Source organism: Papio anubis, chromosome 17, assembly GCF_008728515.1.
Source record: "Papio anubis isolate 15944 chromosome 17, Panubis1.0, whole genome shotgun sequence".
Classification (NCBI taxonomy): Eukaryota; Metazoa; Chordata; class Mammalia; order Primates; family Cercopithecidae; genus Papio; species Papio anubis.
This window is the reverse complement of record NC_044992.1, coordinates 25,254,533-25,276,392: the sequence shown is the minus strand read 5'-3', so window position 1 is coordinate 25,276,392 and position 21,860 is coordinate 25,254,533. Positions and strand designations below refer to the sequence as shown.

The following is a 21,860-nucleotide window of genomic DNA, read 5'->3' as shown; positions in this document are numbered from 1 at the left end:
TCTCAGACAGCCCATAGAAACACATTAGCATCCTGGGTCTGATGCCATTCCTTAAGCAAAAGGGACCTGCCCACCCGCATATCCACATATGTCCATGTGAGTCTCACCCACCTGAAAGCAGCACCCCCTGAGCCCATCCTGGCCACATCCACAAAGCACACCCAGCAGCTCATTGCCCCTACATTACACACACACACAACACACACACACACACACACACACACACACACACATGATTATAGAGTTTACCCCCGTGGAAAGTGTTTTCAGATGGAACAGAAAAGGGTCTAGCATCCCTTACTCTGTATTCTTCTTAAGAGAGCAGCTTACAACTACAAAACAGGTCCTGCCCTCCCCACCCACCCCTTTTCTGGTGGGTTTCTTACCTCCTCTGTGTCCAGGCAGCTCACGTCTCTGGAGGGACACCTCGACACCTCACCTGCTTCCTGCTCTAGCCTCTGCTATGTTCTGTGATGCCTTCTGAGACCCTGCCAGACTACCTGGGGCAGCTTGTCTCATGATTCTCCTGCTCAATTCACAGCTCCCTATTCCAGTACAAGCTAGTTAAAAACAGACGCAGATTCAGATCCAACTGAGGGGTGGGTTGGTGTGTGTGTGTGTGTGTACGTGCAGAATTTTGATGCTGCTCCTGCACATTGCACGTAATGACGTGCAACACTTGTTCTTCTCACTTAGGAGTCCCACTATCTAATGACTATGGGAAGTAAATCAGAAGTCTCATCCGAGGACACCATCTACCGATCTATGTCAGTTTCCTATTGCCGCTGCAGCAAATTACCACAGATTTGGTGGCTTTAAACCACAGACATGTTTTTTTTCTCACCGTTATTAAGGCCAGCAGTCCACATTCATTTCACTGGGCTAGAACGAGGGTGTCGGGCAGGGCCTGTTCCCTCTGGAGGTTCCAGGGAGAATCCACTCCTCGGCCCCTCCGGCCTCTGGGAGCTGCCGGCACTCTTGGTTTGTGACTGCTTCACCCTGATCTGTGCCTCCAGGGTCACACTGCCTCCTCCTCCTCCTGTCTGTGTCAAATCTCCCTCTGCCTCTCTTATGATTGCGTCTAGGGTCCACCTGGATAATCCAGGATACTCTCCCCATCTCAGCAGCCTTACATAATCCCATCTGCAGACTTTTTTGCCATGTAAAGTAACATTCACAGGTTCCAGGGATTAGGATGTGGATATTTGGGGGTGGGAGGGCATATTCAGCATCACACACTACCCTTCCCAGTAATTCCCCCGACACACACACACACACACACACACCCCTAAGTTCTACTCAAGGGCTGGCTCTGCTTCTCTCAAATTCCCAGTTCTGAGGAACCAGCTTCCCAGTTCTGCCATGCACTTCCTACCCATCTCACCCTCTGCCACCCGAATGCAGTAATTCCTCAGTGCCTTGCTACCAGCTCTCCAAAGGGCAGAGGAGGTTAGACATCACCTCTGATCAGGATACTGGATACCTTCTTCCCCAAAACCACTGGCCCAGTAGGGCAGAAGAGGGCAAGCCTTAAGTGGGGTAGAACCCAAATGGGCCAATTTTACTACCATAAGAATCAAGTCAGCCAGGCGCCGTGGCTCATGCCTGTAATCCCAGCAGTTTGAGAGGCTGAGGTGAGTGGATCACAAGGTCGGGAGTTCGAGACCAGCCTGGCCAACATGGTGAAACCCTGTCTCTAAGAAAAATACAAAAATTAGCCAGGCCTGGTGGCAGGCACCTGTAATCCCAGCTACTCAGGAGGCTGAGGCAGGAGAATTGCTTGAGCCCAAGAGGCAGAGAATGCAGTGAGCCAAGGTCGTGCCACTGCACTCTAGGTGGGAGACAGAGCAAGACTCTGTCGCAAAAAAAAAAAAAAAAAAGTTGTTTTGCTTTTGTATAGCTTTTTGTTGTTTTGTTTTGTTTTGATAGAGTCTCTCTCTTTTGCCCTGGCCAGAATGCAGTAGCGCAGTCACAGCTCACTACAGACTTGATCTCCTGGGCTTAAGCAATCCTCCCACCTCAGCCTCCTGAGTAGCTGGGACTACAGGCACATACCACCATGCCCAGCTTTTTTTTTTTTTTTTTTTTTAAGTATAGACGGAGTCTCACTATGTTGCCCAGGCTGGTCTCAAACTGCTGGGCTCAAGCGATCCTCCCATCTCAGCCTTCCAAAGTGCTAGGATTATCGGTGTGAGTCACCAAACCTGGCTACTTTTATGTAGCTTTGACAACTGCAGGAAATGTCTTGCCTCTGCCCCTCTGTCAGAATATCTCTAGAATTTAAAGTTAGTGAGGACAGAAAGCACATCCTTGGCTTGCAGTCCACAGGGCCTGGCAGTGCCTCAACAGGCAGGACACTCCTTGGACTGCCACATGGACTCCTCCTTACTGTGGTTAGTTGCTGTCAACCAGTCCTCTCGCCAGCATACAGAGTGGGTTTGGCAGCGCCAGGCACAGATTCACATGCTGTCAGTGTTCTTCTGAAGTCCCCTTTCTGGATGGTGACCTTGTTCATGTGGCCATTTTTAAAGCAGAAAGTTGAATCCCAGGTCAAATCCTGCCTTGCAGTTCCAAGAGGCATGTGCTGTCCCCCTTCACACTTGGTGTGTGCTGGTGATGGTGGGCTGGAGAAAGACCCCACTGTGGTCTTATGAAAAGTGGTTGTAGAGAAACCAAGCAGCACTGTATGGAATGGCTGATAATTGCTGCTGTTGGTGTTAGTTCCTATCTGCTTAGGCAGAGGGTTGGGGCTGGGGAGGAGGAATGTTAGTGGAGATTCTATGTAACTGTAAACTTCCTCTCTATTGTAAGAAGGATTCTCTAGAAAGAAAATGAAAAACAGTTCCAGATGGTCCGTGGAAGATGTTTCATGGTTGGAAACCTATTCTATCTCCTTGTCAAGAGTAGCTATGCCTTGGCTGGACACGGTAGCTCACGCCTGTAGTCCCAGCACTTTGGGAAGCTGAAGCGGGAGAATTGCTGGAGCTCAGGAGGTCGAGGCTGCAGTGAGCCATGATTGTGCACCTGCACCCCAGCCTGTGCAACACAGCAAGATTCTGTCTCAAAAAATAATAACTCTACCTTGGAAATAGGGGTCCATACTTACCAGCCCACAAAAAACAGAAGGCTTTATGAAGAGGAAGTACCAAGATCTAGATAAAGAGTCTCTAGCTCCTTTCAGTTATCCAGCTAAGATGTTCACTTTGTATTTAGGTATTAATCTTAGGCACAGACACCATCTAGGAGTCTGTAGTGCCACATTTTCATACATAAATGCACACTTGAAGATTTTTTCAAACTCATAACTGACAAAGGACTTTATTTGAATAGATATGTGCTACCTTAAAATAGAAGACTTAGAGGCTATTTGAAGGGCAAATAATTTGATGTAATCTAAGAAATATATTGGAGGGAAAAGAAGAGAGGGAGTTCTTGTTGAGTTCGGAACAACATAGAGCTGATATTTACAGAGGAGCTATTATGTGCTGAGCCAGAAGTGGGGATAAAACAGTGAACAAAACCCAGACCCTGCCCAGGTTTACAATCTAGGGGGGAAATCAGATGAGTAGACAGGAGATTACAATGCAATGTGTTAAGTACATTAATAGGGGATATACGTCAAAGGGGCAGTTAACCCTTTCTTGGAAGATCAGGAAAGGCTCCTAAAAGTGATGCCAATATTGAGGAAAAAATAATAAATAGAAGTTGATCTGGAAAAGAGACCAAGGGTCTTCCAGGCAGGGAATAGCATGTGCAAAAGCCTAAAGGCAAAACCATCGTGGCAAACAGGTGTATGAGGGTGAACGAGGAGACAAATAGCTGAATGACCTAGAGAGAAGGACAAGTAGGTGGGGAGTTTTGGGAGGAGGTAGGCAAGAGAGCAGGAGGAAGCATGCTCTCTGGTCCGGTTTCTCCTCGGGCTGAGTGACCCTGCCTGTCCTCGTGTTAGCTGTTGTCACTGTCACTGAAGGTAGCTCCAGGGAGCCCAGCATGCTGCCCAGTTCTCTCTACTTTCTTCTGTGGCATCTGAGACTCCAGGATGGGCTCCAATTAGGAACTGCAGGGAGGGCTGCTGCAGTGTCTCTCGGCCCCAGAGCTGATATTTCTGGGGCAGAGAGAGTTGGGTCCTGAAAGGTGAAATAAATGTTCCTTTCTAGCAGGTTCTGATCGCTTCTCGGCCATTTGGCTAAGATCAAGTATAGCAGCATTCTGGAACTGTTTCCAGTGTGGAACAGGTTATCAGATGCACAGCTCTGATGTCATACCTTATTCCTCAAGAAAAAAAAATGTTCTTGGTTACCTGAAAAAAAAAAAAAAAAAAAAAGGAATTTTAGAAATCACTTGACAAGAAATGTCAAGACATACTGACTAGAAATCAAACCACAGCAGCTGCTTCCCACAGCTGCATGCCATGTGGCGACCTCGTTTGAACGGTTAGTGAGGCTTAAAATAGCCAGGAATGTAAAACTCTTCATGATCAGGTCTCTCAGTGAGATAGCCACAGAAATCCAAGTGGGGAAGGAGAGAGGGGAGGTTTGTCTTGAAACCGTTGGACCAGTGGTCAGAGGACTATCGACTGACAGCCAAATAAATCATACCAGAAGCCTGCAGTTCCCCACTCCTATGAATGATTGAAACTAATGGTGCCCATTTGACAGATGGTGAAAAAAGCATGTTGGCCCCTGAATGCTTGCAGATTGAGAATTCCTAATCAGCTATAATCCAAATACAGTTGACTTTCTAAGGAAAACAAAAGTAACGAGATGTAGGCCAAGTGTGATGGCTCATGCCTGTAATCCTAGCACTTTGAGAGGCCAGTGCAGGAGGACTGCTTGAGCCCAAGAGTTTGAGACTAGCCTGGGCAACATAGCAAGACCTTATGTCTACTAAAAATTAAAATAATTAGTCAAGGCCGGGCACGGTGGCTCATGCCTGTAATCCCAGCCTTTGGGAGGCCGAGGTGGGCAGATCATGAGGTCAAGAGTTTGAGATCAGCCTGACCAACATGGCAAAACCCCATCTCTACTAAAAATACAAAAATCAGCCAGGTGTGGTGGCACGCACGTGTAATCCCAGCTACTCAGGAGGCTTAGGCAGGACAATAGCTTGAACCCGGGAGGCGGAGGTTGCAGTGAGCTGAGATCGTGCCACTGCACTCCAGCCTGAGCGACAGAGCGAGACTCTGTCTCAAAAAAAAAAAAACAAAAGACAGGCATGATGGCACCCACCTGTGTGGTCCCGATTACTCTGGAGGCCGACACAGGAGGATTGCTTGAGCCCAGAAGTTCGAGGCTGCAGTGAGCTATGATGGTGCCACTGTACTCCAGCCTGGGCGACAGAGCATGACCCTGTCCAAAGGAAAATGAAATGTAGAAGTAAATAACTTCTTCATTTTTTCCATCCTACGCCCGAGCCTGTTAGCACAGAGAGTTTTTTGGTTGTGAAACCAAGACTGGGACTTTCTCACCAATAGAGGGAAGAGTGAGTTGACATCAGCAGGAAGCATGCTCCACCAAAGACAAAAGCAAAATGATGCTTTTTTTATTGTGGGAAATTCAAAACGATGCATATCCTCATTCAGCCCCAGAGAAAACAGATGCACTTTCCCAAACATAGAAAAGGACCAACAACTTTTTTATTCCATTTTTCTTGTAAGAAAAACTAGTTTCCCCTGGTTGTAGTAGCTCTGTGGCAATCATAATAAGAGCAGCAGCACATGCTGATTATGCACTGCACTGTGCTCCAGGCACTGTGCTGAGAGAACTCTTTGCCATGGATCATTATCTTTTGATCTACACAAAGTCTGTATGAAAATAATACTACTGTCATCCCCATTTCATGGTTGAGGAAACTGAGGCTTGGAGAGGTTAAGAAGTTTGCCCCGAGGCTTACTGGCTGTTGGGAGAAGATGGGATTTGCCCCGACCACTCTCACTCCAAGGCTGGCCCTCTTTTTTTTTTTTGAGACAAGGTCTTGTTCTGCTGCCCAGGCTGGAGTGCAGTGGTACAATCGCCGTTCACTGCAGCCTCGACTTCCCAGGCTCAGGGACTCAGCCTCCTAAGTAGCTGGGACTATAGGTGCGCACCACCATGCCTGGGTAATTTTTTGTAGAGATGGGGTTTCTCCATGTTGCCCAGGCTAGGACTGGCACTCCATTGTAAAGCTCCTCGGGCACTGTTTTGTCATGAGACTGAATGGAATGATTTTTGTAGTCTTCTAAGTCTCCTGTGGAGAGCTTTTCTGTTTCTCATTTGCATCATGCTCTTTCACTATTGGTGACATTTCGCACTTCTGCCCTTTCCTTTTCTCTCATGGACTCGATGAATGAACACTGAATCGGAAATGTGAAGCCCAAGGTGAGAGTTTCACTTCCACCCCTAAGTGATCTTGACAATTCATAACCTCTTTGGGCCTGGTCTCTTGTCTGTAAAAGGAAGTTGTTGGGTGAGAGCCAAAGCCCACCCCTGTGCTAAATACCTTTCTTCTCTTTCCCCTCCCCAACCTGCCTTCCCATCTCTTTTCCCTTCTTTCTCTTCCAGTCCACTGGCAAGGCCTGGGTCCCACCTGATCCTCTTTCCTCCCATGTGGTAGGCAGGCAAAGGCAGTGGCATAAGCACTGCTGTCTAAGAGGCATGGGGGGGCCAGCTTTTGCTCATTACCCACTGAGGAGGGCCAGTGCTGCCTGTGGGCTCCACCAGGAGCATCATGTGGCTGTCAGGCTCCTCAGTCTGAGTGTCCCCCATGCCTCTTTTTTGTGAGATGGAGTCTCACTCTGTCACCCAGGCTAGAGTGCAGTGGCGCCATCTCAGGTCACTGCAAGCTCCGCTTCCCGAGTTCACGCCATTCTCCTGCCTCACCCTCCTGAGTAGCTGGGACTACAGGTGCCTGCCACCACACCCAGCTAATTTTTTGTATTTTTAGTAGAGATGGGGTTTCACCATGTTAGCCAGGATGGTCTTGATCTCCTGACCTTGTGATCCACCTGCCTCGGCCTCCCAAAGTGTTGGGATTACAGGCATGAGCCACCGCACCTGGCTTAATTTTTTTATTTTTAGTAGAGACAGGGTTTCACCATGTTAGTCAGGCTGGTCTTGAACTCCTGACTTCGTGATCTGCCCACCCGGCCTCTAAAGTGTTGAGATTATGGGCATGAGCCACCACACCCGGCCCTAAGATTTATTTATTTAATCTAGGTTGGCTGGCTAGGGTTCTATGGACCAAGAAGTACTCACTACCCGTATCTCAGCAAATTAATGTTTTCCCAAAACATTTTAAATTATTGATCATGAATTTCACTGGTATCTATATTTAAATATTCCTAGACGCTATGGCTACTAAACATAGGAGCAACTTATATGAGGAAATGAAAATTCCTCCTTAACCTCACAGTTCTTTTCAGTTTGTTCCTGATTATGCGGGAATTTACAGGCCTTCATCACATGAAGTCGACCTCTACAGGAACACTGCTTTACTCTTCACTATCATAGCACTCATTTTGGATGACAGAGACAATATGCATTTCTTGAGCCTTCTCTTCCCTATTTTAGGTGTGTTTCTAAGGAGTAGGTTGGTTGTCATGGTTCAGGATGGAAGAATACTGGAGTAGGCAGCGGAGGGAGGCAGGCCATCTGGCCCTGAGGGAGGGGTCTTCAGGAAATCAGTAGACAGCCTGCTGGCCAGAAGGTTTTAGATGTGCTCTTGCTTAAAGCTGAACTCAAGGTCAGATCTTTTCTCAAGGCCCAGTTCTAGACTTCTAACCTTCCAAACTGAGGTCTGATCTTTTGGGTAAGCCCATGGAAAGATTGTGTGTTGTCTCCAGGTTTTGCTGAACAAAGTGGCCCGATTCCCCGCCCCATGTTCTCAGCAGCTCAGTCCTATCATTCCCTGATTGATTTCCACCCCCTGCCATTACAAATACCACCTGCAAGGAAGATGAACTTTGTCAGTCACCTTTGAATATGGTGCAGTTTGAATTCTGAAATGCAGGAATAACAGCAGTTCACACGTATTATTTTTATTCTTCATTTTTCTGTCAGTGGCTGTGGCAAAGTCTTAGGATACCACAGTGGCTTCTAGGATAACCAAAGAACACATATGACTCTTAGGATGGACATAGCATCTGTCTAGATAAACAGAAGAGTGGTTAGGAAATGGCACTCCAGTCAGACCCATGCCCTGTATCCTGGGAGCCCCACAGCAGCGCCAGCAGAGCAATCGGAAGGCAGCTCCCTGCCAGCCCACACCAACCTGTCACACGCCTATTATTCATCGACATGCCTCTCTATTATCTCACAAAGCATGGTGCTCCAGACCCAGGAGAGATGTGTCATAAAAGGGAGACTTTGCCTGATGGATAAAAAGACATATGTTCCTGCCCCCGTTTTGCTATTCGCTGAGTTTTCAAAACCTCCTCAACCACACCCCTTGGCTCTTTGTGTGACTTCATAGCAAGGCATTCGTGCTAACAGGATGTTTCTGGGCCCAGTCGCTATTGCATTCCGGAGGCTGACCTCGGGAAGTCCTCTGTGAACTTTGTACACAGCGGTAGGGTCCATCACCCTCAGCTAGTATGCGGCAGGTCCCATACTGGGCTCAGCAATTACAGGGATGGTTCAGACCGGTTTCCACCCTCACAGAGTACAGTCTCATGAGCCTTTTCCTATTCGTGCTGAAATACAGTTTGAGAGATGATACCATGAGTTTGGGCTTTGAATACAAAAAAGAAAAAAAAAAACGGTGCACAGATTGATTTTCTTTTTCTGGAGCAGGAATCTGAGCAGGAAAAGTGTCACGTGAAGCAAACTGCTGCAGTATGGCTCCTGTGGGCCTGAGTCTTCAGGGTTTCCACTAATCCTATTTCACATGGCTGCGGGGGTAGCCCTTTCTCCTCCCTTTTTAACTATTTCTGGCTAAGACATCGCCCTGGTTTAAAAAAAAAGAAAAAAGAAAAAAGAAAAAGCTTGCTGTTTACCCACATTTCCATTTCTTAATATTTTATCTTATATTGATCTTGTACTCTTAGCCGACCGAAGTCCCTATCCCCTTCCCTTTCAGTTCCCTTTCAGCAACCCAGTGAGCTCATCAATATGCCAGCAGATGATCTAAGCCCCAAATCATCACCTTCTCGGGAAAGACAGACAAACAAAAACAGCCGGAAGGAGGGCGGGCGGGCTGGGAGGGGCTGTCGGCTAGGCGGAGAAGCGCGGCCTGCTGGGGCTGCGGGGGGCTGCAAGGGGGGCGTGGGCGCTGGCGCTCGGGCTCCGGCGGCGGCTTCGCTTCAGCCGCGGGCGCTGGGGCCAGTGTTGCCTTGGCGACCGCGTCGCGCTCCGAGCCGCAGCCTCCGCCCCCGCTGCCGCAGCCCACCCGGCTGGTGCCGATTCCCTTTGTCTCCTCCGCCTTCCCCTCCTCCTTGCTTCCCTGCGTCCTCCCCCTCCCGCCTTTCCTTTGTCGCCCCGGATTCCCCGGCAGCCGCCCTTCCTGTGCTCGGTTCCCGCTGCAGGTGCCCGGGCCCGTGAGGACACGGCCTCGCCGCCACCCCCACCCGGCCCGCCCAGTGCCTGGCATGAAACCAGTGTTTCAAAAAGCGGTGCCGGGCTGAAGCGCTGCACAGGAACTTGCTTTCCTCACCTTGGCGGCCTCGCTGGCCTTCAGCCGGCGTTTACCGCGCAAAGCAGAGCTAGGAGACGTGACAGCCCCTTTTAAGGACCCAAGAGATTCCCCACGGATCTATTCCCTTTCCTTCTGTTTGAGAGGGAGCGGTGTCACTTGGTGAGAGGGAGGAAAAGAAGGTGAGACGGCGTCCAGTGCCCGCTTGGCCTGGCTTGCTTGGCCTTCCCTGCAGCGAGGTGGGGCACACATCCCCTACCCGGGCCGCAGAGAACCCGTCGGCTGCCGAGTTCTGCGGCTCCATGGCATTGCGAGGCCCAAAGCAGAATTTCCAGGGCCTTTGAGAGTTGAAGTCGTGATCTGGGGGGAGGGGGTTCTGTGAGCAGAATGTGCTGCTGTTAGCGTTCACGGTCACCTAGCGATGAAGAGTGCTGGGGATTTGGCCACAGTAATGGCCCTAACCCAGAACCCCCTTGATCCTGGAGCGACATAGCAGCTCTAGTGGCACTGGCGTCAAACATCAGATTGGCTCATATTCTAGCCGATACCTCTTCGTGTGTGCCAGTCTTAGTGTTGACTGATACACCCTAAGTGGGACTGTGGTTGCTCATGAGGAGGGAAACGGAGGCCAGGCGACGGGTGGAAGGAAACAGGCTTTCCCTCTTAATGCTTTGGGACCTGTGAATGTCATACCATGTGCATTTCTTATTCACTCTTTAAAATGAGATGTTTTAATATCACTTCTTCAAGAAAGCGTTCCCTGACTCCCCTGAGAGTAAATAAGATAGATTAGGTTTCTCGTCACGATTCCACTGCAGTCTGTACTTTTACCGTGAGAGCTCTTTGCAGAATTATGAATAAACAGTAATGAGTGTGTAATTCATGTTTACAAGAGTCTTCCACACCAGGCTCTGAGCTCCATGAGGGCAGGAGCAAGACCTGTCTTATGCACCACCGTTCCACAAGGGCTGACACACAGGCTTTAGTCAATGTTGAAGAAAGAAATGAGAAGGGGACAAGAAAGAAGGTGATGGTGCAGTGGTGGGCCAGGTATTGTCCAGAGAGTGATCGCAGAGTGACAGGCCAGGTGCTGTCCAGAGGGTGATGGCAGAGTGGCAGGCCAGGTGCTGTCCAGAGGGTGAGCCAGGGTGACAGGAGGGGTGCCCATCTCCACGTCCTCCTCTGAGCTCTGTGACCCTCCGGGGCTCAGCCCCTCCTTCACAGGCACTTCTAGAATGTTGTTCCAAATCATTCTTGTAACTCTTCTTTCTAGTATCTGTTTAAGAATTGTCATAATAAAAAGTGCGATTAATCAATTAAATTGTATGTAAGGGGAATCCTGTCATGTGCTAGGCCAGTTCCCAGGCAGCTAATTGGAGCATTTATGTGAAGCAAAACGGGGCCAGCTCTTCTTCCGGGCGTTCCCAGGGAGGGTGATGCTTGGACGGTTTACAGCAGTGGTGCACAGGAAAATCACCCAGGGAGCTTTAGCAGTGCGACATTCAGGGGCCCACAGGCAGACCAATTGAAGCAGAATCTCTGGGGTTGGAGCCTGACCACTACTAGGGCCAGTGTTTTTCATAAGCTTAACGTGCAATCAAGGTTGAGAATCTTTGCTCTAGGGGCACCCAGAGACAGACAAGAGGAAGTGGCGACAGGCACTCACCAAACCCAAAGATTCCATTTCAGCTGTAAAGCTGACGCTGATAGACTTGAGGCTAGACAAAGAGGCTGTTTGCTTCAGCCCACTTCAGATTGTTTCAGTACTGCTCATAGAACTTCTCTTTGCCTTAAAATGCCTCTGGATCCCCTCCTATGACAGTCATTTAAAACAAATGTATAACTGCCTAATCAGGGCACCAACCATTTTTTCAGACTTGCCTGGGCAGCAGTGACCTAAATATTACTCAGGGAGTCTGACTTCCAGCTCCAGAGGAAGAATGTATTTGGTTTGATTGTTTTCTTGTTAATAAAGTTGGGCCAGTAGTTCAAGGTCCCCATTGGGATAACTGGACCCTTCGATGCTATGCATTAGTTCTTTAGACAGAAAGCAGTGGTGTAGAGTTTTTATTGAATTATTCGCCTTCCACTGGAATCACTATGCACCCATGCTAATTTGTTGTGCCATTGTTAATGGATATAAGATAAAAGGAGCAGGAACTGGAGAGGATGGTGGAAGTGGCCCAGCCCATTTACACCAGCCAGGTATATGGAGTAAATCTTGGGAAAATGTGTCCATTTCATCCACTTACAAGCCAAAGGGTGTAGCAAGTAGCAGCAGATCATTCTGCTCTCTCTCTCTCCCAGGTAAGCCTGCAGGCAGTAAATAAGGCCTGTATTAGAAGCCACTAAAGCTGTAAACACACACAGCAGGGAAATCTGCCTAAACTGCCTGCTGAGGTATCAGATGCAATTGGCCTTCTACTAGAAGTGTGTCTGCACTCAAGGTCAAGCCAAATTTGGCAAGAAGCCATATGGAGACACTTCACATTTAAATCTCCTAGGAGACTGGGAACAGGGAAACCAAGTTTGCTCTGGGGCTCTCAAATCCAATCGGTGATTCCAGAGAAAATGGGGACTCTTCATGGCAGGCAGGAAAAGGGCAGATGTGGCCTGAGAGAACCCACACTCTGGTTCCCAGCCAGCAAGCTCCAGCCTGGATCTAAACAACCCATTTCTGGGAACTTAAAATAAAAAATAAGAGAGCAGTCAAATGGACTTGAGACCCCCACAGGGCCTTTGATGTGTCTACCAGCAGCAGCATGGTGAGTGGTTTCTGTGATGTGGGATTCCAGAGCAAGAGGCACTGGACCATGGCCACTGGTTCATCTCTCATTATAGGGCCAGAAATAGATGCCCCATCCCAGGAAAAGGGAAATAAGGCTGCATGGAATGTTTCATCTGTTGGAATATTGTTCTGCTCTGCCTGACAAGATTACTGAGTTCTCAGTTCTGTAGCAATGGCATTGAGTAAGAGTCTGAAAATTGATGCATTATGTACTCGCTTAAAATAGCAAATGCAGAATAGAAAAAGCAGAGCTGCTAGGAAGTGTGCAGAACATATTGATAGAAAGACCTGCTTTGCCTCTGTTATTACCAGCATGAAAGTGTGTATCGGAGCAGGGGGTAGACTTTCCATCAGAAGCAGTTGAGCAGTGGAGGCTCTTTTACCGCAATGAGACAAGGGTACATTTTTTTAGCTGACATAAGTGAGTGTAAATCTTTCTGTTCTCAAACAGGTGGTAGAAAGTGGGCAATTTGTTTCTTTTCATCTCGGTGTTCTGGGCTTGGTTTATAAGATAGCTGCCTCTGTTTTAAGTTTTTTGAATTCCCCTCAGAACAAAAATCCCCCACCACCTGCTACTTAATCAAATATTCTTCACTGTGGATTATAGTTGCCTGGATGGGAGCAAGGTTCAGTGACAATGTGACGGAAAATATACAAAAAGAACTATGTCGTCATCCCCAAGAAGGAAGCATTATCCTTTGTCCTTAAAAATGGGATTTAAGGCCGGGCACAGTGGCTCACACCTGTAATACCAACACTTTGGTAGGCTGAGGCGAGAGGATTACTTGAGCCTAAGAGTTTCTAAGGCTCTAAGGAGTTTCACATCTAAGACAAGCCTGGGTGACAAAGCGAGACCCTGTCGCTACAAAAAATCAAAAAATTAGCTGGGCATGGGAGCGTATACTTGTGGTCCCAGCTATATAGGAGGCTAAGGCAGGAAGATGACTTCACCAGGAGGTGAAGACTGCAGTAGGCCATGGCTGGGAGACTGGGCGAGACTCTTTATCTCAAAAAAAAAGAGGCAGGAGGAGGAGATTTAAAAATACTGAATAACGTGATAAAGAGTCCTTCTGGAATTGACAAGTCTTTTTGCCCTAGAAGGTGGCATAGTTGCTTCTTAAGGGAATATCCATGGTCAGGGGCAGAGGCCTTGAGAGGCTGGCCAAAGGTCCTTTCAGCCCTGGTATCATTCGTCTAACCAGCATTCCGCGCCAACAGCCTCCCCCATTCAAGCGCTTACTCCATTAACAAACGTTAATGGGGCACTTATTCAATGCCAGGCACTGCACTAGCCACTGTGCATATATTTTCTCCTTTAACTCTCTCCAAAACCCTTTAGAAAAAAGAACATTATCACTGTTCATTATCCCGGTTAAGGAAACTGAGTTTAAAAGGATTAAGTAATTGCCCAGAGCCAGGCCATACAGCTGGATTTGAACCCTAAACTATTGATTCCAAACCTTGTATTCTTCCCACTATGCCTCCATTGTCTCCTCTTTTGATTAAGCAACATTCCTAGAAATACAGGGAACCTAGAAGGCCCCTGTCCCCATCTCTTTCCTGCTGCTGCTGCCAGCTGGAATGTCTGACTCCCGGATGTGTTATAACTAAACTTCTTAAAGACCGGTTAGTATCTGAGAAAAATCCCTTTATTCAAGCCCAGCAAGCAATGTGATGTGCTAACAGCCCCTACGTCGTGACTCACACTAACTATAATTTACCGATTGTTGTTGGACATTGACTAGTTTCCAAATTTTTATAGGTCACCACGATTTTGGAGAGTGTGACTTGCTATTTACAAAGCAAGGATTAGACCTTCCCTCTTTTCCCCTTTATAATTTGCACTATTGCTTCTCAGAATACTGTTTTTTAAAGTTTGGACATTTTCAGATAAAGATTGCTGGAAATAATAGTGTTAAAAGTATTTTTTTAAATAAAAGAATAACATCGAATAAAAAGAAATCTTGGGCATCTGCGGTGGCTCACACCTGTAATCCCAGTGCTTTGGAAAGCCAGTGTGGAAGGATGGCTTGAGCCCAGGAGTTCAAGACCAGTTAGGGAAACATAGGAAAACCCTGTCTCTGCAAAGAAAAAAAAATTTTTTTTTGAGACAGAGTCTCGCTCTGTTGCCCAGGCTGGAGTGCAGTGGCACAATCTCAGCTCACTGCAACCGCCACTTCCCGGGTGTAAGCATTCTCTGCCTCAGCCACCCGAGTAGCTAGTATTACAGGTATGTGCCACTGTGACCGGCTAATTTTTGTATTTTTAGTAGAAACGGGGTTTCACCATCTTGGCCAGGCTGGTCTTGAACTCCTGAACTCGTGATCTACCCGCCTCAACCTCCCAAAGTGCTGGGATTACAGACTTGAACCACCACACCCGGCCAAAAAATCTTTTTAAATTTGCATGGTGTCATATGCCTGTAGTCCCAGAAGGCTGCAGTGAGCCATGATCACACCCTATACTCCAGTCTGGGCAATAGAGCAAGACCCTGTCTATTAAAAAAAAAAAAAAGAAAGAAATCTTATGGAGTTTGGGGTGGGTGAGAATGACAGCCAGGTTGCTGAGGCACAGCTGTGCAGGCAGGCTTACCATTTCAATGCTAAATTTTCAAATTCCAGACTTTATTTGCTCTCACTTAATATAGCACAGCATCACTGTAATATTGTAAGTGCTGATTTTATAATAGAATTTTCTTACAAAAATAGGTTTTGTGAAACAATTTTGATATATGATAAACTGTTTTGACACATGATCTACCTTGCTGGATCCATCTATTCCTTTAAGGGAGAGAGAGCACTGAGCCCTGTTTACTTCTGGGTCTACGTGGTGTGTAGTGAAACCCTTTGCATCCTTTTCCAGAGGAAGTCAAACTCAACACTGTCCAAAACCAAATTCATTCTCTCTTTCCACCTCCTTCTCCATCACATGAGCTCAAAACCTGGAGACATGGTAGAGTCTCCCTCTTATCACCCACATTCAGCCAGTCACCACGTTCTCACTCCTAAGCATCTCTCCAGCGGGACCCCAGTCTTGCCCTCTCACGATCACAGCTCTTTCTGTCTTGACTTACGGTTTCCTAATTGGTCTTCCTGCCTCAAAATGCCCCCATCAGTCAACAGTCCATCTGCCATACTTCCTAGTTTATCAGTTTCATGTATTGGCTCTTTATTAAGCACCTACTGTATGCCACGCCCTCTTTTAGGTACAGGGGATACAGACAAGGTCCCCCCTCCCATGGAGCTTACCTTTGGGCAGGGGATGGAAACCATAGGAGACAGACAATTAACCAGCTAAGTATCAAACAAGTCCATTTCAGTTAGTGGTAAGCACACTGAAGAAAACAAAGTATTATCTATTTTCTCTCCTCAAGAATCCTTGGCTGGGCGTGGTCAGGCTTCAAGGTGCCTGAAACATAGCCCCCACTCATCTTGAACTCCCTGTCAAGTCCTCCTCATCCTCCAAAGGGCAGCTCATCGCCTTCTTGTCTGTGGGGTCTTGGAGACCACTGTGGCTGGAGAAACCCAGTTAGGCTTCAGGGAGAAAGGACGGGTAGAGCTTGAGGGACATTATTAAAGGAAGCTGAGACACTGGCTGAGCAGGTGAGTCACCTTCAACCCTGGTACACCAGGCTCTCACCCTCAGCACTCTGTTTAGTGGCTCTGTCTTCATCCCTATCTGTGGGGAGTAGCACGAGAATGAGAAATCCTGACATGGACCTCTGGACCCAGTGCTGAGAGCCTAGTTTATTCCAATGATGCATCTGCATAGCAAAGCCATGCAAAGCCAGGACACAGCCTAAGAGGCCACACCCTTGCAGGGAGCAGGCGGAAGTCCTGGGCACCTCCCTCCACCCTGGGCCTGGTTAGCGCACTCTAGACCTTCTGTGATGCTGACTCTATTGCACCTGACACAGTAGCTCAGGAAGCCTCCCTCCCCAAGCTCTGAGCTTTCTGAGAACTGAGGCCTTTTTATTATTTATCTTGCATCCCAGAAGATGCAGATGTTTCATGATGGCTCTTTTTATTTTTTTTTTTTTATTTTATTTTTTTTTTTTTGAGGTAGAGTTTCACTCTTGTCACCCAGGCTAGAGTGCAGTGGTGCAATCTCTGCTCACTGCAACCTCCACCTCCTGAGTTCAAGCGATTCTCCTGCCTCAGCCTCCCAAGTAGCTAGGATTACAGGCGTGCACTACCACCCCTGGCTAATTTTGTATTTTTAGTAAAGATGGGGTTTCACCATATTGGTCAGGCTGGTCTTGAACACCTGACCTCAGGTGATCTGCCCGCCTTGGCCTCCCAAATTGCTGGGATTACAGGCATGAGCCACTGCACCTGGCCAGCTCTCTTTTTAATACATATGTCCCCAATGTGTTTGTGTGCAGGTGCTAACTGCTTTCAATGTTCAATTCTCAGGTGGCAGGGACTGGGATCCTGTTAACTCCTCTATCCAGTGACCCACAGCTACACACAAATATAAATTTAAATGCTTCTTGATAATGGTGAGCTGAATAAGCAAATATATGATGGCATTCCTGACAAACCACTAAAAATCGTCTGTTCAGAGGAAGGTGTGGGTGCTGGTGCATGTTCCATCCAGTCTTACTTAGCGCCTTCATTAATGATGTGAATAGAAAATAAACATTGGTGTTCACAGATGGTGCTAACTTTGGAAATGCTGTTAACAGAAGTGTCAAGAGAGGAGAACAGAAATATAAGCAGGAAATAGCAAAGATGTCAAAAAAAAAACCTCAATACAGCAAAGGTGAAAACCTCTTTCAAACATGTAAAATAAAGCCCTACAGACATTAGAGCAAGAGCATCAAGAGATGAGAAGTTAGCGGGGTACCTGGACATGGTTGCGCTGGCCTGTAATCTCAGCACTTTGGGAGGCCAAACCAGCCTGGGCAAGACCAGCTGGGCAACCTAGTGAGACCCCATCTCTACAGGAAATTTTAAAAATTAGCCAGGCCTGGTAGCACACACCTGTAGTCCCGGCATCTCAGGTGGCTGAAGTGGAAGGATTGCTTGAGCTCAGGCATTTGAGGCTGCAGCTATGATCACACCACTGCACTCCAGCCTGAGCAACAGAGCAGCAAGACCGTATTTCCAAAGAAAAGAGTGAACAAGAGAAGTTTAAGGAGAGTAGGGGAGGTAGAAGAAGGAAGAGATGTGAAGAGGCAGGGGAGGAAAGGACAGATGTCCTCTGATTGATGTGCGAGGGTCTCAAGGCTCCAGAGCCCACTGCCCTCTTGAGGGTCAGATGCTGGCGCAGGCGTCCCACCGAGGTGGCCCCAGCCCTCTGCTCACAACTGCTGTCTCATTTGTTTTGTGATGGGGCTTTGGTTTGGTTTGGTGGTGTTCTGTTTCTTTTTTTCTTTTTTTTTTTTTTTTTATTCTTCCCTCATATTTGAGGGAGCTGTGGGTATAGTTTTGTTCTTTAGCTCTGGTTTTGAAAGGTTTCATTATGCCTGGCATAAAGTATTAATTTGGGCATTTTGTCAGGGTCAGAGGAATGCAGCCTTTAAAAAGTACAGATTCCAAATAGACAAAGCAAAATGAAGCTTCCTCAACAACTCCGAGTCTGACGTTGGTGGAGGGGAAGCAAAACAGAACTGATGCAGGGGTTGCCAGGCCTCTCCCGGGAGCTCCACCAGGCCACCTCCAGTGCACGGAGGCCCTGCCTGGCCCACCTTGCCAGGGGAAGCCTACCGAGGCACAAAGCATAGGAACCTTTTGGTTGACAAAACAGAAACCAGGAGTCGCCATGGAGTACTCCCCAGGGACTACAGCTGGAAAGTCAAGACAAAGATGTGCGCTGGAGAATAGTAAAAAAAAAAAAGCATACAGGCTGGGTGCGGTGGCTCAAGCCTGTAATCCCGGCACTTTGGGAGGCCGAGACGGGCGGATCACGAGGTCAGGAGATCGAGACCATCCTTGCTAACCCGGTGAAACCCTGTCTCTACTAAAAAATACAAAAAAAACTAGCTGGGCGAGGTGGCGGGCACCTGTAGTCCCAGCTGCTCGGGAGGCTGAGGCAGGAGAATGGCGTGAACCCGGGAGGCGGAGCTTGCAGTGAGCTGAGATCCGGCCACTGCACTCCAGCCTGGGCGACAGAGCGAGACTCCGTCTCAAAAAAAAAAAAAAAAAGCATACAAATTCTCCAAGCACCAGGAGAATGCCTCTTTCTTTAGCAGCCTGGAATCATCTATGCCTGTAAACATCAGTGTCTTCTGGCCAGACAAAGGCCGAACAGTGAAAGGCGCTGTGCCCAGCAAGAAAAACATACAAGTGGTGAAAGTGCCTGTGCAGGGGGTCAGGGTGTGGGTCAGAATGTCCAAACCTCAGCATCGTTACAGCAGGTTCAAGTGCCTTGTCCTCTGACTCAGAAGCACCTGGTATTAAAGAATTCCATGCTGCAGGGGCGGCTGTGCTCCACACGAGAGCCAGAACAGCATTTTAGTGTGGAAACTAAATGGAATGGAGGCGCAAATGCTGTTGAGGAGATAGCTGCCCTCGGCCAGGTCCTAGCCTCACCACTTTCCAGCTGGAAGAAGTTGCTTGACCTTTCTATGGTTCTGCTCCCTCATCTATAAAGTGAGCAGAATGACAGTGCCCCATAATGACAGCTTCAGTAAGCTTTAAATGAAATTAAGTATGTAAAATGTTTAATACAGTGCCTCATACATTCCTAATAAATAAATGGATGACAGTGATTTTCAACCTTCTCCCCGCAATCCAGGACCCCTTTACAACTCCGCAGGCATGATGCTGAGGAGCTCTGGGCCCAAATATTTCACTAGAAATATCTGCCCACATACTTTGGGAGGCCAAGGCGGGCAGATCACGAAGTCAGGAGATCGAGACCATCCTGGCCAACATGGTGAAACCCCATCTCTACCAAAAATACAAAAATTAGCTGGGTGTGGTGGTGCACACCTGTAGTCCCAGCTACTCAGGAGACTGAGGCAGGAGAATTGCTTGAACCCGGGAGGCAGAGGTTGCAGTGAGCCGAGACCGTGCCACTGCACTCCAGCCTGGGCAACGAGAGCAAGACTCTGTCTCAAAAAAAAAAAAAAGAAAAAGAAATATCTGCCCATATTTCTGAAGCTGTTGCTGAGAAATCTGCATGGAGCCAGTGTCTGTGTCTGCTCATCTCCGTTAAACCTCAGGACATAAAAATGACAACATGTTCATTGATACAATTCCCGGAGCTTCTCTAAAGTTGCATATGTGCTTCCAAAGCCCATCAGTCCAAATGTTTTCCATGCTACCAAATGTTTTTATTTCACTGAGAACTTCATTAGCAGTGGGGAGGCGGCACCTAATACAGCAAGTTCGGGTTTACAAAGCAAGGTAACGACTCCCTTTGCAAGAGGATTCTTCAGTTCCCAAAAGGCACCCCTTGAACAGTGAGTGTCCCTAGTGCCTCTTCATGTTTTCATCACACTTGACACATAAACAGCCCCTTACACAGAGCAGGATACCTGGCCGGGACATGTACCCCACCTGACCCTTTGTGTTCAACCCCACCCCACTGATGGCTCCGCCTCACTTGCCTCACTTCTCAACAACCCTGCTGTGAAGATGCGTGAGGCCAGCCTCTTGTCTCCCAGTTGAAGACATGTCTTGTGTTGACATTAGCCTCAGCTGCTTTTTTAACCATGTCATTTTGTAAAAATTCATTCTTTCTATAGACATTTATGGACTATATATATATAATGGACTATAAAATAGACATACATGTCTATTTTGTATCAGACACTGCATGAGGAGCTGTTGATAGGGACATGAAAATGCTCAGCTCGTCGCTGTGCTCAGAAGCACACAGCAAACGGGGACCACACCTAGTGATGTGCTGTTTTAGGGGCAGGTTGCATATAGGTTAAGACTCCAGCTGTGGCCTGGACTGTCTGGGTTCAAATCCTGCCTCTACTCTATCACTTTGGGCAGGCAGGTCCTTAGGCAATTTGGGCCTTCTCATTTCCTCTTCTGAAAGGGAAATTCACCTTGTGCTGTAGTAAGTCCATGAATTGATATCTGTAAGGCACTTAAGCACTGTATACTGTTTGACTATTTGTCTTAGTCTGCTCAGGCTGCCATAACAAGATACCATAGACTGGCCGGGGGAGGTGGCTCACGCCTGTAATCCTGGCACTTTGGAGGCCAAGGCAGGTGGACCACTGGAAGTCAGGGGTTCAAGAATAGCCTGGCCAACATACCAAAATCCCGTCTCTACTAAAAATGCAAAAATTAGCCAGGTGGGGTGGTGGGTGCCTGTTAATTCTACCTACTCGGGAGGCTGAGGCAGGAGAATTGCTTGAACCGGGGAGGCGGAGCTTGCAGTGAGCCAAGATCATGCCACTGTACTCCATCCTGGGCAAGAAGAGAGAAACTCTGTCTCAAAAAAAAAAAAAGATACCATAGACTGGGTGGCTTGAACAACAGAAATGTATTTTCTCATAGTTCTGGAGACTAGAAGTCCCAAATAAAAGTACAGCATGGAGCTGGGCGCAGTGGCTCACGCCTGGAATCCCAGCACTTTGGGAGGCCAAGATGGGCAGATTATGAGGTCAGGAGTTCAAGACCAGCCTGGCCAACATGGTGACACCCCGTCTCTACTAAAAATACAAAAATTGCCCGGGTGTGGTGGCACATACCTGTAATCCCAGCTACTCAGGAGGCTGAGGCAGGAGAATTGCTTGAACCTGGGAGGCGGAGGATGCAGTGAGCCCAGTTCACACCATTGCACTCCAGCCTGGGCAACAGAGCGAGACTCCATCTCAAAAAAAAAAAAAAAAAAGTCCAGCATAGTTGGGTTCTGGTGAGGGCTCCCTTCAAGGGTTGCAGACTGCCACCTTCTTTCTGAGTTCTCACATGGTGGGAAGAGAGAAAGCAAGCACCCTGGTTTCTCTACTTTCTGTCAGATCAAGGCCCTGCTCCTATGACCTCATTTAACCTTAATGACCTCTGTAAAATACGGTCATGTCGAAGGCTAGGGCTTCCATATAAGGAATTGGAGGGGACACAATTCAGTCCATAGTACTATTGTTTTATTATTATTTTATTCTCCTTTTATTTGATTTCTAATTTTATTTCACCATAGACACACAAGATGGTTTCTATATGATGCTAATTCATAGGCTATTATTGAACTTTCTTCTATGGTCTAGTATGTGTTCTGTGTGTACTTTAGAAGAATGTGTGTTCTCTAATTGTTGACTGTAGTGAATACACACACATACACCCAAGTTTTTTGTTTTGGGGGGAGTTTTTTGAGATAGGGTCTCGCTCTGTCACCCAGATTGGAGTGCAGTAGCACAATCACAGCTCACTGCAGCCTCAACCTCCCAGGCTCAAGCAGCCCTCCCGCCTCAGCCTCCCAACTAGCTGGGACTATAGGCTTCTGCCACCACGCCTGGGTAGTTTCTTTTTTATTTTTTGTAGAGGCAGGGTCTCACTCTGTT

The 21,860-nt window shown here is 47.7% G+C and overlaps 1 protein-coding gene and 1 long non-coding RNA gene across 9 annotated transcripts in view; one reads left to right on the top strand and one right to left on the bottom strand.

Moving 5' to 3' along the window:
- The window catches only part of MYO1D (myosin ID), a 382,230-nt gene that overhangs the window by 344,754 nt on the left and 15,616 nt on the right, over window positions 1-21,860 (top strand). The gene's annotated exons all lie outside the window — the stretch shown is intronic.
- On the bottom strand, window positions 3,717-9,730 carry LOC103878722. 4 transcript variants are annotated; one of them, XR_004179385.1, is made up of 4 exons: window positions 9,628-9,730; window positions 8,248-8,668; window positions 7,951-8,123; window positions 3,717-4,300 (listed from the first exon to the last, which is right to left on the bottom strand). It is a non-coding gene; the product is annotated as an uncharacterized LOC103878722 (long non-coding RNA). The 4 variants fall into 4 exon arrangements; XR_004179387.1 differs by lacking the exon at window positions 9,628-9,730 and adding an exon at window positions 9,121-9,159; XR_004179386.1 differs by lacking the exon at window positions 9,628-9,730 and having other exon boundaries at window positions 8,248-8,346; window positions 8,511-9,121.